We start from the raw sequence: 16756 nt of genomic DNA, 5'->3' as shown, positions 1-16756 counted from the left end.
ACACATGCAGGGATGTTCGAAGATTGGCATGCCTGCAGGCGCATGATGAAGATCAGATTTGGGAAGTCGGAACTCTGCGTAGTGGAGAAATACGATGGACGTGATGATTCACGCATGCACCTTACCAAGTGGATCAAAGCCTATGGAGAGTAACCTCAGCCAGAATGGGCACACTTTTTTTATCACACCTTGGATGTCATTCCTAGAAATTGGTACATGGAAGCAGAGCTTCGAAACGATACAAGTGAGTGGGATATCCTGCGTGCGAGGTTTTTGTTGACATTCCTATTTGAAGATCAATGGATGGATCCCGTGGACGAAGCGTTACAGCTGGTAAAGGCCACCATATTCAAGACACCGTTGGAGCCAGAGGAAACTATGCAGCCCGACTGGTCGCGGCAGCTGAGACAGGCCCTCGAATGCTATAATCTCCAGATAGAAGATGATGAGGATGATCTGCAAAATGTCAATATTCCAGAATCAGAGGGGAGCCGGGAGGTGCGTGGACCCGAAATCGAAGACCCAGATATCATGGCGCCATTAAAAATGAAACAAGTGAATATTGGAACCGAAGAAGAGCCGAAGTATGCAACCCTTGGAGACTACTGGGATGATGCCACAGTGGATAAGGTCATCAAGTTGTTACGGGAATATTGAGATTTGTTCCCAACAAAGATTATGGAGCTAAAAGGGATTCTAGGAGACTGAGCAATGATGAAGATAACATTGAAGCCAGACATGAAAACGGTGAAGCAACGACCCTACCGATTGAATCCAAAATATAAAGCAAAGTTCCGCGAAGAACTGGAGAAGATGTTGGCAGCAGGAACCATTGAACTAGTCGAGGGGTCTGACTGGGTAAGTCCGATGGTTGTGGAGGAGAAGAAATAGAAGGGTGAGATTTTCATCTGCATGGATCTAAGGAAGCTCAATGATGCCAGTGTCAATGACCCGTTTCCAACACCGTTTATAGATGAGCTACTGGAAAATGTGGGTGGACAGGTGTTATAGACATATTTGGGCACTACAACCCCAATCACATATGTCCATAAACCAAGGGCTTCTAAGTCCCTAAAAGTGTTTTTTCATACACTAAAGGAGCAATGTCAACTGATTACATCATCTCCCAAAAGTTCTCCATGAAAAACTACTCAGAACTGTTCAAAGCAGGACCATACAGACTACCCAGTGCTAACGGTGTGATGCATCTCACCTGCCACATGCAAAAAGTGCGATGCATGCTGGAAAACCCTTCTATAGGGTGCGATGAGCGAGAGAAGACAAATGGCACAAGCAGTTTTCTAGGTGGAGACCCTGAGAATCTTCTAGAAGCTACTCATTTTCCACTTGCCTCTGTGAATTCGCCCAAGGATGAGTAAGAGATCATGAAATCTCCAAGTGGAACCAAGAACTATCAGAGAGATGACACTAATCAAAATCCCAAAAGCTGACTCACCCCCCTGTAAACATCTATATATGGATCCCTCATCGCAGAGATCCAAAGGCTGGAATTTTGTAATTTGCACGGAAGTGATGTTGGTTTCTCTTTGAAGACATTGTTGGGTGATCTTGCTTTGTATGAGGTGAAGAGGGCTTTCATGTTGGGAGGATGGCGCTGGGTCAGACCAAGTGGTTGTAATCCTCTCTTCTACTATGTTGTTTATGGTGATAGATCTATATGCTTTGATGGTATTATGCTGCTTTGACTCTATAGGTGCTCTTTGAAGTGGGACAAGTAAGGAAGGAGTGGCGAGATTCTGTCAAAGGGGAAAGGAAATAAGCAAGGAGCCAAGCGAAAGACTGAGGTTGGTACTCTTCGCTTCTTTCTCATCTATCTCTCGTAAAGGAAAACACAAGTGACTTTAGTTTGTTTGTTTCTAAGATAGCTACTCATCTTAGTGGGACTAGCAGTTCTGAATAGACACTAGTTTTCTCGATAACAAAATGGCAACTCCGCTGGGGAGAGAATAGTTTGATTGCTTCTTTCTATTTGTTTGCTTCATAAACTACAGATGAAGCATGAAGTTAAGCCAGCTAGCCTTTGAACTGCATTTTCTATGCAAGTGCAAAGTAGATCAATGTTGCTTCAGTGAATCTCCGGGTTTGTTTATGAATTGAACAATTGACTTGCAAACATCATAAGTGCCCTAGGGGTAGCTCAAGTAACCTCATTAGGTCAGCCCCTATACTTTGTATTTACTGACTATCATTATCTCAACATAAATCCATGGACTAAGCTGCAAACTGTGACCAAAAATCAAGATAAAGTCTCGTCGCTGGACAATCGCACTTTCTCCTCTTGGCAGACTGGATGCATCGCACCTCCCGTGTGCAGTAGGTGAGATGCATCCATGTTTCCCTATGTTACAGGTGCAATGATCAGGTAAGACTGTTTCTTCCTCCATATTTTAGTTTTTTCTTCACTGTCTTAGGCTTTATTCAGGAGATTTTCTGTCTGTGATCAATATACCAGCGTTGAAACCCCCTTCCTTTGCATTGTTCAACCTCGACTGTACAAAGAATTATTAATGCTTTTTTATGTATTTTTTTCCATTTACAGTTCTCCTTTACAAAATAGTAGCTTAATCGAACTGACTTATTTTGATTTGAAAGTGTCGCAAGTGTCGTTTTCAGTCAAAGAAAAGAATCCTCCTCTTTTTGATAGTCGATTACATTGTTACTCTTGTATTTGATCTGAATTTATAGTATTTCAAGTGTCGGAAGCAGTTTTTGATTACAAATCACAAAGTGTCGTCTTGCCTTCCTTTCGTTTTTTGAAAATAAAATCATCAGTACTGTCGCTTTGAAAGAAGAAATAATTTAGATTTGTATTGAGCGTTATTTTTGTCATTCACACATTAAAAAATCGGAAAAAAATACATACATGTGCATTTGCATTTAGACTGCTTGTTGATTTTGATTTAGGACAGTGCATCTAGTGTGTGCTCTTTGCTCTATGTTGAAAGGATTTCGCTTCTCTTTCTTTAGTAGCTAGGATTTTCATTGCAAAAAGAATAGTAAATGATTGTTTATCATCTTAGATTGCATATTTAGGGGTTGTATATCTACATCACGCGGTGAACCTTAAAGGCAAACTTCTTTAGAAAGATCAACTGTAAAATAAATTCAATGAACATAAAAACTCTTTGGAACCTAACGCACAACATCTAGAAGTCTAGGCTAGAGACATATTTTGACATCGTAAAACCTGGTAACTATCACTTTCATCGTAGGTTGGGTGATTCCTCCTCTTTGAGATGACAAGTGCCAGTACGGACTTATGCTCCCATGTACTATCGAGTATATATTGGGAGACCACAATAGGCTATACCCTTTATCCTTAGGAAGCCATGTCTGTTGCCCTATCGATCGCAATGCAATGAACACAACATTTGGGAAGATTGACTGCCGTATCGTAAAAAGTATTCTGTAGTTTTGAGATTGGTTTGGTAATCCCTCTATCTAGATTTCCAGAGTAGTCTCTTTCGTTCCTTTCCAGACTCCTTAAAGGAAAAGGTCCATCTGAGCACCTGTCACTTCAGGCTCATTAAAAATCGAAGGCAATTAGAGTCATCTTTAGCTTTTTCTCGACTCTTAAAAATTGAAAAAGAAAGTTGTGTCAAAGCGTCTAAAATTTATTTTAATCGGAATAACGTCACTATTCTCTCGTTGATCTTAGGTTGAGAAAAATGGAGTCCACCAATCAAGGATTTCCCCTTGGGGAAAATCTTGGTCCTTTCCCTTCTTGGGGAGATGTTGGTGCACCTCATATGGCCACATTGTCCCTTCCAAGACTGACAATTGACCTGCCAGTATGGCTTTTCTCGACCTCTGTCGTTCAAAGCACCATGATTCCTAAGCAATCAAATTAGCGATTGGATGATATTAGAGTTACCCCCCAACCTTCTACTTCATTTGTTTCTCCATCTCCTTCTTCCTCTTCGCTTGGTGAAGATAGTAAAACTAAAAACCAAGTAATTAAGAAGAAGACGAAAGGGAAGGAGAAGAGGAAGAAGGAGCCAACGACAAAAAGGGGCAACCATATGTCATCCAATGAAAATCCACACACTGCACCATCCAAACCTAAATCTCCATGTGTCATCTGCAAAGGGGACCACTATCATTGAGATTGTCCTTGCATCCAATGGATCTTAAGAGACTGGTCTCCCCGCTTGCACAATCCGGTGTCATCAACCTCTGACGATCATGTTGAGAGTAAACCGTCAACTAGTGAAAACGAAGTCACTGGACGGAAAGGAAAATCTAAATTTCCTTGCAGAGTGTGTGAAGGCGATCATGCCCTCCACCGTTGTCCCTTCCTGCACGAAGCTAAAAGAGTCTTGGATAATCGTCCTGCATCACCACAGCGACTTCCTCTTGGATATAAGAAACTTTTACCGAGTCCATTCCTAGTTGAAAATCCGATTGACACACCTTTGTTGTTGGTTGAAGCACCTATCATTGAAGATAAACCCTCTGAGTCCACATCAGACCAAAGTCAAGAGGTCGAGACGGCAGTCGACCCCATCTTGTCTTCATTGGATTTACCTTCAGATGATACAGTCACCAAACAGAATGAGAACGACACCGTTCAAATTCTTTTCATAAACACAGACTCCGATGAACATGGGGGAAATCTACCTATTCCTTTACCGCAGGAAGGAAGTTAATCAAAGATGTATTCGGCCGTTTGTTCGGTCCCACCTCCAAGCAACCTAGTCGTCTCCTTCGATTAGAATCTACTAGGCAAACCTCGTCTACCATCTAATTTACCATTCAGAATCATAGTGCAAAATTACAAAATGGTCATGGTTGGTACCATCATAGATGAAGGGGCTTCTGTATGTATCCTTTCCTCAACTTCTTGGAAAGCGCTTGGTTCGCCATCGCTTTTGCCTAAGATGTGAAATCTGACAGGCTTTGACAAAGGAACCAGTCGACTGTTAGGGATCCTTCCAAATTTTCCTATAACTTTGAGAAGGAAAACCATTTATTTGAACGTAATGGTAGTCCAAGGACCTTTAGATTACAATCTGCTCCTTGGGCGCGACTACATTTATAGCATGGGAGCTATTGTTTCCTCACTCTTTTGAGTGATGTGTTTTCCACATGAAGGTAGAGTGGTCCAGCTCGTAGACCAGCTCTCATTCTCCGCTTCACACATAGCTAATAGTCAAATGCCGTCCCTAACAGGTCTTTTTGCGTAAGGAATGTCTCATCAATCTCTAGTCCATCCACCCGATGAGTGCGAGTGATTCGATGGTTGTGACTGAAACCCAGGGGGCATGCACCCTGGTCTGCTTCAGCAGGAAAACTTCAGGTATAGGGTGGGTTTCCGCGGAGAATATATGACTAGTCTGACACACCCGTCCATTTAGGAAAATGGGATTAGACTGGAATAAGATACCTCTGTTAGAAGGTATGCCTTTCCTGACAGAACAAATGTTTTGTCTGCAAATTGAAGGGTAACCTAGAAACTCTACTTCACTATACTTCGGGGCATGCAAACCTTTTTACATGAAAGTGAAAAGCGACCATTTATTTTCTTAGTTTGTAGATTCTTAACCCTTTAAACTCGTAGTATTGGTCATTCCGAGCTTAAATAATAAAAGGAGTCGGAGCAAAATTTCGAATGGTGAAAGTTCCCCGAAAAATGAACCTATTGATGAGACATCCTTATTATACTTCTAACATGAGTTGTTTTACGCGAAGTTCAAGCTCGTTAAAAAATGAACCTAGCAATGAGCATATGTTCCACCAGAGTTTAAGCTCATTAAAAAATAAACCCTCCTTCGGTAAATAGCCATTGCGATCGCATTATTATTAGCTCATGAGCCTTGGTCGTGTTCTTACCATCACTTCCACTCTCTTTTAGCTGATCATATGCCTTCATTTGATTGTTTACCCCTATTGAGGAACAACTGCGATGAGTGATCCTGTTAGGCACCTTCTTTACACTGTCGTGATTGAAAAGTTCCAAGGCTCACCTGGAACTAGCTGCTACCCGAAAATATCACTCATTCCTCAAAAAACGAGTCTCCCTTAAGCTCTTTTCATCTGACTCATAAAATATGAAAAGATTGCCAAGCAATTGGCCTCTCTAGCTCATTAAAGCGATTGGAAGTGTTATCCCTCCTCTAGATTTTAATCTTTTTGGACCTAAGGGATTATTACACAAAAATATCGAGCGTTTGTCTTATTCAGCTTATTAAAACTATAGAAAAGTCATCCCTTTCGCATTGTTTTATACTTTTTCAAACTTAAGGGATTACATTACAAAAAAGGAATATTAAAGTTTCCTTTCCGTCTCTTTCAGACTCTCTAAAATTGAAAAGAACTGAGTTATCCTTGTCATTAAACTCGTTAAAGCAATAGCAACAAACTTGTCCATCCAGACAAGAGCGAGTCCCACTGTCGCTAGGCTCGTTAAAACATAGCGATAGGTTTGCCCGAAGGGCGAATTATATAAAAAGCATATGTTATCCTCCTCAAGCTTGAAAAAAATAAAGAGGTACTGGTCAGAAATGACTGGGGAAAATTGGGAAGAAAACTAGAAGAAACTTTATTGGTAGCAGGTCGCTCTTGAACATGACACTTTCACTCTGTCACCATGATTGAGTAGGGTTGGGTATTCCGTTCACCAGTCATATTACCATTAGTCCACCATACCATCCACTTTTGGAGTTAATGCTACCAATCCATTTCAGTGTCGTCGATATGTTTAAGAGAAGTCGCTCAGAGAATTCACCTACCCAGCTTGTGTCTCATCCGTTGCAATACCTTCACGCTTCATCCTTTCATGACCACCACCCTGAACCTTGTATCATCAAATCGTTTTCACATCCACAAAATCATTTTCTCCGTTCCATGTCATAGATGTGGGATTCATTAATTCCCTCCTACGACGGGTCACTTCTTGTCGACATCAGCCCATTATCCAAGAAGTCGACCTAGGAACAACCCTTTCAGTACTTTGAATCTTGCATGCCTCAATGGCAAGTTTCTCACTTTCGGCAACATGTTTACATTAATGGCCTTCGACCGAAAGATTTCGAGTGGTGTTCGACATCGACTGATGTATTCACATCATGTGAATTGTACTGCAGTACCTTGAGGGTCATCATCATCATCAGTGATTCCTCTCATGCTTGTTAACAGCTTACATCATAGGCCTGTAATCAGGCGATGTCTTTCCATGTTCGACATCAGAACATCTTTTCACATGGGCCGACTTGTACTTCGGGCAAAGATTGGACAAATTTTGAAGACCCCAGATCTAGTTTCATCCATCTGGGTTGCGATATCCTCAGGAAAATAAAGACATCAAAAGTACATCATTGCTTCACAGACAATCATCCAAACCAAAGGATGATGGCTCTACCAAAATCATCAGTCTGCTACACAGAAAATTGTCTATCCTATGTACATGAAAATGAATTTATAAAGTTGAGCATGGGAATGCTCGCCTCAGCTAGATCATGAAAATATTATGGAGTTAATGTTTTGTGTTGTATATTACTACATGTCACCTTCCAGTTCGAAAAACCTCGGATCCTCATTATAAAGCATTTCACCTGACATCAAAAAGATTTACGACCTCATGCTTTAGGGGGCAATTGTTATAGACATATTTGGGCACTGCAACCCCAATCACATATGTCCATAAACCAAGGGCTTCTAAGTCCCTAAAAGCGTTGTTTCATACCCTAAAGGATGAAGGTCAACTGATTACATCATCTCCCAGAAGTTCTCCAAGAAAAACTACTCAGAACTGGTCAAAACAGGACCATACAGACTGCCCAGTGCTAAGGGTGTGATCCATCTCACCTGCCACATGCAAAAAGTGTGATGAATATTGGAAAGCCCTTCTATAGGTGCAATGAGCGAGAGCAGAAAAATGGCACAAGCAGTTTGCTAGGTGGAGACCCTGAGAATCTTCTAGAAGCTGCTCATTTGCCACTTGCCTCTGTGAATTCGCCCAACGATGAGTAAGAGATCATGAAATCTCCAAGTGGAACCAAGAACTATCAGAGAGATGACAGTAATCAAAATCCCAGAAGCTGACTCACCCCCCTACAAAAATCTATATATGGATCCCTCATCCCAGAGATCCAAAGGCTAGAATTTTGTAATTTGTAAGGAAGTGTTGTTGGTTTCTCTTTGAAGACATTGTTGGGTGATCTTTCTTTGTGTGAAGTGAAGAGGGATTTCATGCAGGGAGGATGGCGTTGGGTCAGACCAAGTGGTTTTAATCCTCTCTTCTACTACTTTTATCAATAAAGCCATTTGAGTTTTCCTCCATATTCTTGTATATCTCTGAATATTGTGTTGATATATGCATTTGTATGGTCAATATATATCTGATCCTATGTTGTTTACGGTGATAGATCTCTATGCTTTGATGGTATTATGCTGCTTTGACTCTACAGGTGCTCTTTGAAGCGAGACAAGTAAGGAAGCAGTGGCGAGATTCTGTCAAAGGGGAAAGGAAACACGCAAGGAGCCAAGCGAAAGACTGAGGTTGGTACTCTCTGCTTCTTTCTCATCTATCTCTTGTAAAGGAAAACACAAGTGACTTTAGCTTGTTTGTTTCTAAGATAGCTACCCGTCTTAGTGGGACTAGTAGTTCTAAATAGACACTAGTTTTCTCGATAACAATAGGAAGCCTACTCCTTAACAGATGGGTTCTCAGGATACCACCAGATCAAGATCACGCTAGGGGATAGGAGTAAGACAATGTTTTCCACCAAATGGGGTTGCTTTTAGTACACCGTAATTCCCTTTGCACTGAAGAATGCGCTGGTAGTATTTTCACGAATAGTAGTCGCAGTATTCAAAGAATTTATCCACAAGTTCCTAGAAGTCTATCTTGATGACTGGACCATGTTTGGATTGGTCAAGAAGCACATAGCGAGCTTACGGTTGATGCTGGATACTTGTCGCTGACATCAGATTGCATTAAAGTTGAAGAAGTGTACTTTCCTTGTGCCATTCGGGAACCTGCTGGGCCATGTGGTCTGTAAGAAAGGCTTGATGGTGGACCCAGCAAATATCGCCGTCATACTCAACTGCAAGTGCCGTGAAGTGTTAAGAAATTATGCACCACACTAGGACACACGGGCTACTATCGAAAGTTCACCAAAAGCTATGCCCAGATCATGGCTTCAATGGAACAGTTACTGAAGAAGCACGCTACTTATCACTGGAATGAGGAATGTAACAAAAGTCTGGAGACACTTAAGGAAAAGATGGCCTCGGCCCCTATATTGGTCTTTCTAAAATGGGACATCGAATTTCATGTGCATGTCGACGCGTCATGTATCACATTGGGGGTGGTACTTACTTAACCAGGAGCAAAGGGAATTGACCACCCGATGGATTAGTGATGGTATACGCACTTCAAAAATTCTGCCACTATCTGCTTGGAGATCACTTTAAGATGTATACCGATCACTCGGCGTTAAAATACCTAGTGAATAAGCCTATGTTGGGGGGCATATCTGTAGATGGTTGCTATTCTTCCAGTAGTATGACTTTGAGGTTGTTTTCAAACCAGGACATCTAAATTCAGGCCCAGATCACCTGTCCCGAATTGAGACTGGCGAAGAACCCACAATTCTATTGGACAGACTTCTGGACGCTCAACTATATGCGGTGCACATTGTGGATGGTCACTTTGAAGATATAATCCATTTCTTAACTACAGGAACTGCACCACAGGGATACTCTGTTTAGCAGAAGAAGGAATTGGTGATACGTGCAACAGACTTCACCGTGATTGCAGGCCACCTCTACAAAATGGGCAACGATGAGATATTGCGCCGATATGTCCCGGAGTTCGAATGAGGATAGATCCTGGTCGAAGCACATGGGGGGGTTGCTGGTGGACATTATGTGGGTCGCGCCATAGCTCAGAAGATCCTTCGCGCAGGATTATGGTGGCCTACTCTACATCAGGATTCGAAAGCACACTGCCGAGCCTGTGACGTATGTCAACGGATGGGGAAACCATTATGGAGAGATGAAATGCCACTCCAGCCACAGATGATGCTACAACCCTTCGAGAAGTGGGAAATCAACTTCGTAGGACCTATCGAGCCATGAGGGAAAACGGGTGCGTGCTATATCATCACCACGACAGATTATTTGACCCGATGGGCTGAGGCATAGCTGGTTAAGGATTGTACGACTGCAACAGTTGTGAAGTTTTTGTTGGAGAACGTATTAACAAGGTTTGGATGTCCCTAAATTCTATTGAGCGATCAGGGAACACATTTTCTGAATGAAACAATCAGCGCACTCACTAAAGAATTCGAGATATATCACCAGCAGAGTATGCCATACCACCCGCAAGCGAATGGGACCATTGAAGCATTCAACAAAATCTTAGAGACTGCATTGACCAAGGTTTGTAATGAATGACAAAATGACTGGGACTTGTGCATCCCTATTATGTTATGGGCATACCGCACCACATGCAAGAAGTTGATGGGCCAGACACTTTTTCGGTTAGTCTACGGCCAGGAGTCTATTATGCCTATGGAATATATTGTGCCTAGTCTACGAATAGTGGCAATCATCGGTATGGAAGACCGCGAGGCTTTGGAGGAAAGGCTCACGTAGCTCGAAGAACTGGAACAGGAACGATTTTTGGCTGGATTCCATCAGCATGTACAGAAACAACGCAAAAAAGCGTGGCATGATCATCATATCAAGGTGCACACTTTCAAGGAGAATGATCTAGTATTGCTATACGACAGTGAATTCAAAAAATTCCCTGGAAAAATCCGAATGCATTGGTTGGGACCCTATGTCATCAAAGAAGTTACCGACGGGGGCGTGTTTCAGCTTGCCAAACTCAATGGGGACCCCTTCCCAGGCCGAGTGAATGGTAGTCGCCTGAAGCTCTATACGGGCGGGTTGGCTACCTAACTAACCATTCAAGGGATAATCTCACCTCTCCAGCTAGTTGAAAGAGAGCACGAGACGGTAAAGCAGTTTGGGAGAAAGAGGCGCGAGTGCTAGGATACCCGTCGATTTCACTCATCATCAAGATCGCGGTCGCGCATTCAGAAGTATGCTGTTGTGTTGCTCCCAGCAGAGGTGACTGTTCATGTCACTATTCACGAAAAGATGTCTACATTATGGCGAAAAGGAGCAGGCGACGAGCAATTAAGAGGAGGAGTACGAGCCAGACATGGCACGAGCTGCCACAGACCTTCCACGGAACAGGTGGGAATCACGGAATTTGAAATTCGAATCGCTTATAAATCACTGAGGGGCATCCACTGGGCAAACTACACTTCCGCAAAGTGTATGCTAAGTATTGATATGGAGCTGGTTAGTATCTTTGTACAAGGAATAAGCCCGATGGTGGTGATATGGCCGATAGAGCAGCAGGACTATCTAAGGAGCATGGTGTTGACAGCCGCGGGCATTCTGCAACCTGCTGCCTCAATAGTAAGGGATGTACTGGAAAAGGGGAGACACGAAGTAGAATTGGTCTAGATGTCGTCGCCCCAGCCGCGGGTAGGTCGGAAAACCACAACAATTCAGCAAAAGAATGGAAAAATGGAGACCACGGGAAGAACCGAAGTTACTAAGGCGTCTCTAAAAGACCTTAAGGAGTGGGATCTCACAGACAGCAGCAACAGTCTTGCAAAATTACAACACAAGCTACAGCAGATAGGGTGAAGAGCGGATATGAAGGTTGGAAGTGGATGTGGTGGTACAAGGTTGTTCCATACGCGACTCCCCCACTTGATCTAAAATCCAATGAGGGGGTGTTCTGTGTTAACCAAGCAGAGCAGAATGAGCAGCATCGGTCACAAGAAGTGGAAGAAACACTGAAGGAGGAGCTACAGGAAGCATTATAAGAGATAATGAAGAAGCAATAGGACGATGAGTGTCACTTAGAGGGAGGTGAACCGTGAAGCCATGGAAGCGGTCTCACCGCACCAACGAGTGACTTGGGACAAGTCTCGATGATTGTGTTGGGGGACTATTGGGTAGTGGAGGTCCTGTGTAATAGTTTTGGGTCTGATAGCCTAGAAATTAGGATAAAAATATTGTAAACCTCTTAAATATGCAGAGCGTGAAATGTAAAACACTGAGTCAAAGGGTTGTCTGCTCGAAAAATAATATAAAATAATAGGAAGTAAGTTGGTCCACGGACCATAGATAGGTATAAATAGAGTGCAGCTCTATGAGGGAAAGGCAGTTCTTTTTGGGTATGATCTTGGATCTAAATTGTAATGGGTTTTTGAGAAAGGCAGTCAGAAGTGTCTGTAAGTCTGAGTCAAGGGTTTGGGGATAGTATAGGCTCTATAGCTGTGTGCGTAGAAGCCGGGAAGAAGTCTATAGCTATGTACGTGGACCCCTGCAGCTATGTGCACAGGGTGGATCTAAATGTATTAGAGATAAGTGGAAATAAATATAAGTTCCTTTTGAGAATTCTGTGGCCAAACTGAATTATCGCGAATCTGGCATTTTTTATAATTAATAAGACTGTTTTGATCTATGCACATATGTTTTTTTCTTTAATATTTGTGAATCTGGGTCTAATCTTAATACGCAAATTGGATAAATCTGATAAATGTTTTCTTAAAGATCATTCTAAAGTAGATCCAAGTTGCAATACTTCATCCAATAGATTATATCTGTAGACTGCACGCTAATAGACAGTAAGAGGTATTCGAGATCTACGCAACGTGAAGCTGCAGAACGGGGCGCGACACCTCCAAACCACATCTAGACACCCCAAGGGTGCGAAACCCTGGTTCCAACACCCTCCCCTGTTACCTCGAGTGAGACCTTAGTCCGCGCCTCACGGGCTGTTGCCGAAAGGGCTGGTAGTTGCGGGATTTTCTTGGCTAAGTAATTCTTCTGAACCTGGGTCAGGCCCATATAAGCCACCAACAGTGATGATGAGTTTTCCATCACTTGTTGAAGCAACAATAATATCTTGGCCTTGGTTTCGTAGTTGGGGTATTGCGCCCATCTTGTTGTAAACTTGACCACCGAGTATGTGTTATAAAATTATGGAAAGTGTGGGACGCTTGGGTCGTTAGTTGGTTAGTTAAGACAAGCATGTAATTTGAAAAACAGTGTACTACAAGTTGGAGAGGTTGCAAGTGTCAGCTCATCGCTTAAGGTTCCAAAGAACAAAGGTGAAGGAGATGGAAGCGAGACCTTTTAGGATGCTTGTGATGCAGACAAGGTACAAAGAAGTTGCAGAGTATTTTTCATGCTTTTGGAATACCAAAAGCTCCTCGGTAGGGAGGATTGATCTAGGTGGCTCCAGAGACACACACAGGACAAAGAGGACTCAAGAAAGCTCAAAAATCAAAATGTTTGGATTATGCTCAAACTAGGACCAGAGCATAGATCTCGTCATCCTGATCGCGGCGGTGTGAATGGTTCGCCAATCCGAGTCCTGATGAAGAAGCTAGACGCAGTCAAAGTTGGGTTGACTTTTTGCTCACTAGGCAGGCTTAAGGAGGCCACAATTTGGATAGAACCTAGATTCCAGCCAACTCTAGCCATATTCTAGGTGAAATTGTGGCCTAGTTAAAAAGACTCCTACGGCTTAAAAAATGAATTTCAAAAATGGCCCATTATTGTTATTAAAATAATATATATATATATATATATATATAAAGGGTGGTGGGCCACCAACCCTGCCACCCCAACTCTCACTTAAAAAAAATATTATATGTTAGAGGGGCAGGCCACGACCCCTAGCCCCTCCCATAGATCCTCCACCATCGAGCCATAAACGTAAGCTCAAAGTTAAGGTGGTGGGCCAGCCCTTGGGGCACAGACCCAACCACCAACATTAAAATGGAGACCACCGTTGCTTATAAACGTGGGTCGGCCCTTGGTGTGCGGACCCAACATACCACTATCTGCACAATGGAAATGGAGTAGGGGATAGTTGAGGTTGGTGGCTGCCCAAGGCGAGCCCAACCCGACCTCCCTTCCCACTTTAAAATTTTTTTATGTGAAAACAAGAGGATGTAGGGTTTGACCGCCCGACCTCCTCCCCAATAGTTGGATCTCAAACCAACTCCGCTAACAACTTTATTGGGAAATCCCTCACCCAATTTCTATTTAAAACACAGTTTTTAGTGCGCTCAGGCGGAGGAGGCAGTGCACACGGTTCAAGGCAGAGTTTTATAGGAGGGGCGAAATTTCACTTTGTCGGAATTTGACAAATTTTATATGGTTTCAGCACTTCTCAATGCCACGAACACAATGATGTTTTCCATTTCTCCGTTAGAGTTCTGAATTTTTTGGCCATTTTTCAGTAAGCAGGTGGAACCATGATCGCTGCAAAAACAGGGAGCAGAGCCATGATTCTTGAAATTTTCCTGAGGAGGTAATTTTTCTCCATGTCAGAATATAGTCAAGTTTATAGTTTTTTTTCATGGTTTTTCACAGGGATCGCAATGGCGAGGGAAAATTGACCTTTCGAGTTGCAGATTTCCAGTCCACCCATGGAGCATAATCTTTGAGGAATCTAAGGGGGATCTAAAAGATTCCTTGAGCCTTAGATTCTCAGTTTCTCAGAATTCAAAAATTGGACAGTCGATTTTACACTATTTGATGCCACAAATCTAATGGTGTTTTCATATTTCTCGTTTGCTCATTCTATTTTTCAGCCACTTTTCTAAGTGGAATGCAGGTGTCAGCATTCATGTGCGAGAAATCATTTCCACACGATTGATGTCGTGAGATCGATTGTCTGAGCAGCTTTAACAATTTGACATCTGCTTCTTCAGATGGCCCCTGGATGTGAGGTATATGAAGTGTTCATGTACTTCTTTTTGCTATGCATTGTGCTGCACAAATCCCTGTTTGATCTTTGATGAGGAATCTAGTTTATTAATTTCTTTCATGATTCCTACTTGATGTGACACGGAATTGTCTATGTGATGTACTTGTTGTCATGATTTGTCATGTTATGTTTTGAGATCCCTTTGTTGTATGTTGATGGGATACTCATGTTGTCATCATGCATGTTTTGCATTGAGATCCCCCTTATCCCATGTTCGAGGGATGCTCATCATGCATGATTTTGTGTCACACTGATAGGAGTCTTTTGATTGAAAGTTCCTGTAGTGGAACATCTCTTGGAACCACTCCTGCATGGGGGAATTTTCCTTGTATGATAGTGACACCACCTCTGTGTATATCATCAGTATTAACAACACTTAATGCAGCGGCATACACCATCTTGACATCGGGGCTCAGAGACAGTCCCTCCTGGACGAACTCCATTATCAACGACTTATGTCTTCATGTGTTGATGATTGTCATGTTCCTCTTCTTTACAGCATGCACAAGTATTCACTTATGTTCTTTTAAAAAATCAATTTAAAAAATCACGAAAGTAAAAGGTCTTGGAAGGGTCCTTCGCCACACCCGGACCTGGATCCTTCACGTCACCAAAGGATTTGAACTAAAGAATTGGAGTACATGCAAGTAAAGCATTCCTAATTAATGTTAGAAAAATCGAAGAAAATTTTTGTAGAGATAATTTTCACCGAGGGGCTGAGGGTTATGATTTTGGTGAAACTACTTTGGCGCACCAAGCTTCGCGCACCGCGGAGGTAATTTCGTGGAGGTCTATGACTTTTCGCGAAGATACAATATTAGCCTCATACAGGTATCCAGGTGGGAATCTAGTCGAGTAATTGAAAACATGGAAAGGATTACGTCAAACTTATAGAAATCTTTTGCTTTGGTGAATACGGATATTTGATAAGTTAAAATTTTGATTGATTGAACCTCTCATCAATATTTTAAACATATGCATATAATGTAACGAAAACCTTGAAAATGTTGAAAATACAGTATGTTTACTACAAATTTATCATGTTCCAATAGAAATTCCGTTATTCAAATTGGTTCTATTAAATTGAACCGTACTTGCCACTAAGAAAATTAATTAAATTGACCACCACCGCTGAGACCATAAATTCCTATCATATCGTCATTCTACTTATATATTTTTCTTAAATATCCTAGTGAAAGATCCGATGCTTATTGAATTTTTATCGCTGAGATCCCTACGAGAAGACACGCTTAGGAATAAGTATGGTTCCTTATTAACCCATCTAATTTACTTTAGAGGTATTTTTCTATTAAATAAATTTGACAGTTAAATTTAAATAGTAATTACTACTAAACATTCCTTATGACTGTACATAACTCTTTTTTTTTAATAAAGTAAACCTTTATCCCATTATTGATAATTCATTATGGAATTGTTGATGTCATATCTGTTTATATTATAATCATTTTGAGTAATATTCCGATACATTTTTTGTTTTTTAATCACAATATCTCATTATTCCTTATCACGTTGTCTCATTATCCAACTCTTAGTGTCGTCTCAGTCTATAATGTAATCCCTTTTTATTTTCTAAATCGTTATAATTCCGCCATGTAGTTCATCCTACACTTTATCTCATACTTTTTATTATATTGCTTTAGTTAAAGCTACCCTGCACCAACAAATCTACGCATCATAACGCACTTTTATCGAGACACGTTGATTAAGGTTCATTTGCCAGAATTCTCTGATACATAGTAGTTTAAAGATTTCACGAATTAGCTTAAAAAATAATAGAAATTTTTGATGAAATTATAATAAAATCTAGTAAATATTTTTCAAAATTTAGATTATAGTTATTAAATTTCAAGATTTTGAATACCAAAAAAATATTAAAAATACTCAATCCATTTTCCA

At 41.5% G+C, this 16756-nt stretch overlaps 1 pseudogene; it reads left to right on the top strand.

The window, feature by feature from the left end:
* Positions 1–216: 216 nt before the first annotated feature.
* The window catches only part of LOC149209997 (serine carboxypeptidase II-3-like), a 36054-nt pseudogene continuing 19514 nt past the window's right edge, over positions 217–16756 (top strand).

The sequence above is a fragment of the Pinus tabuliformis genome, chromosome 1_2 (assembly GCF_031772625.1).
Source record: "Pinus tabuliformis cultivar Carrire ecotype Pingquan chromosome 1_2, CPIR1, whole genome shotgun sequence".
Taxonomy (NCBI): domain Eukaryota; kingdom Viridiplantae; phylum Streptophyta; class Pinopsida; order Pinales; family Pinaceae; genus Pinus; species Pinus tabuliformis.
The sequence above is the reverse complement of the archived record's forward strand: the minus strand, read 5'-3'. Positions and strand labels throughout refer to the sequence as shown.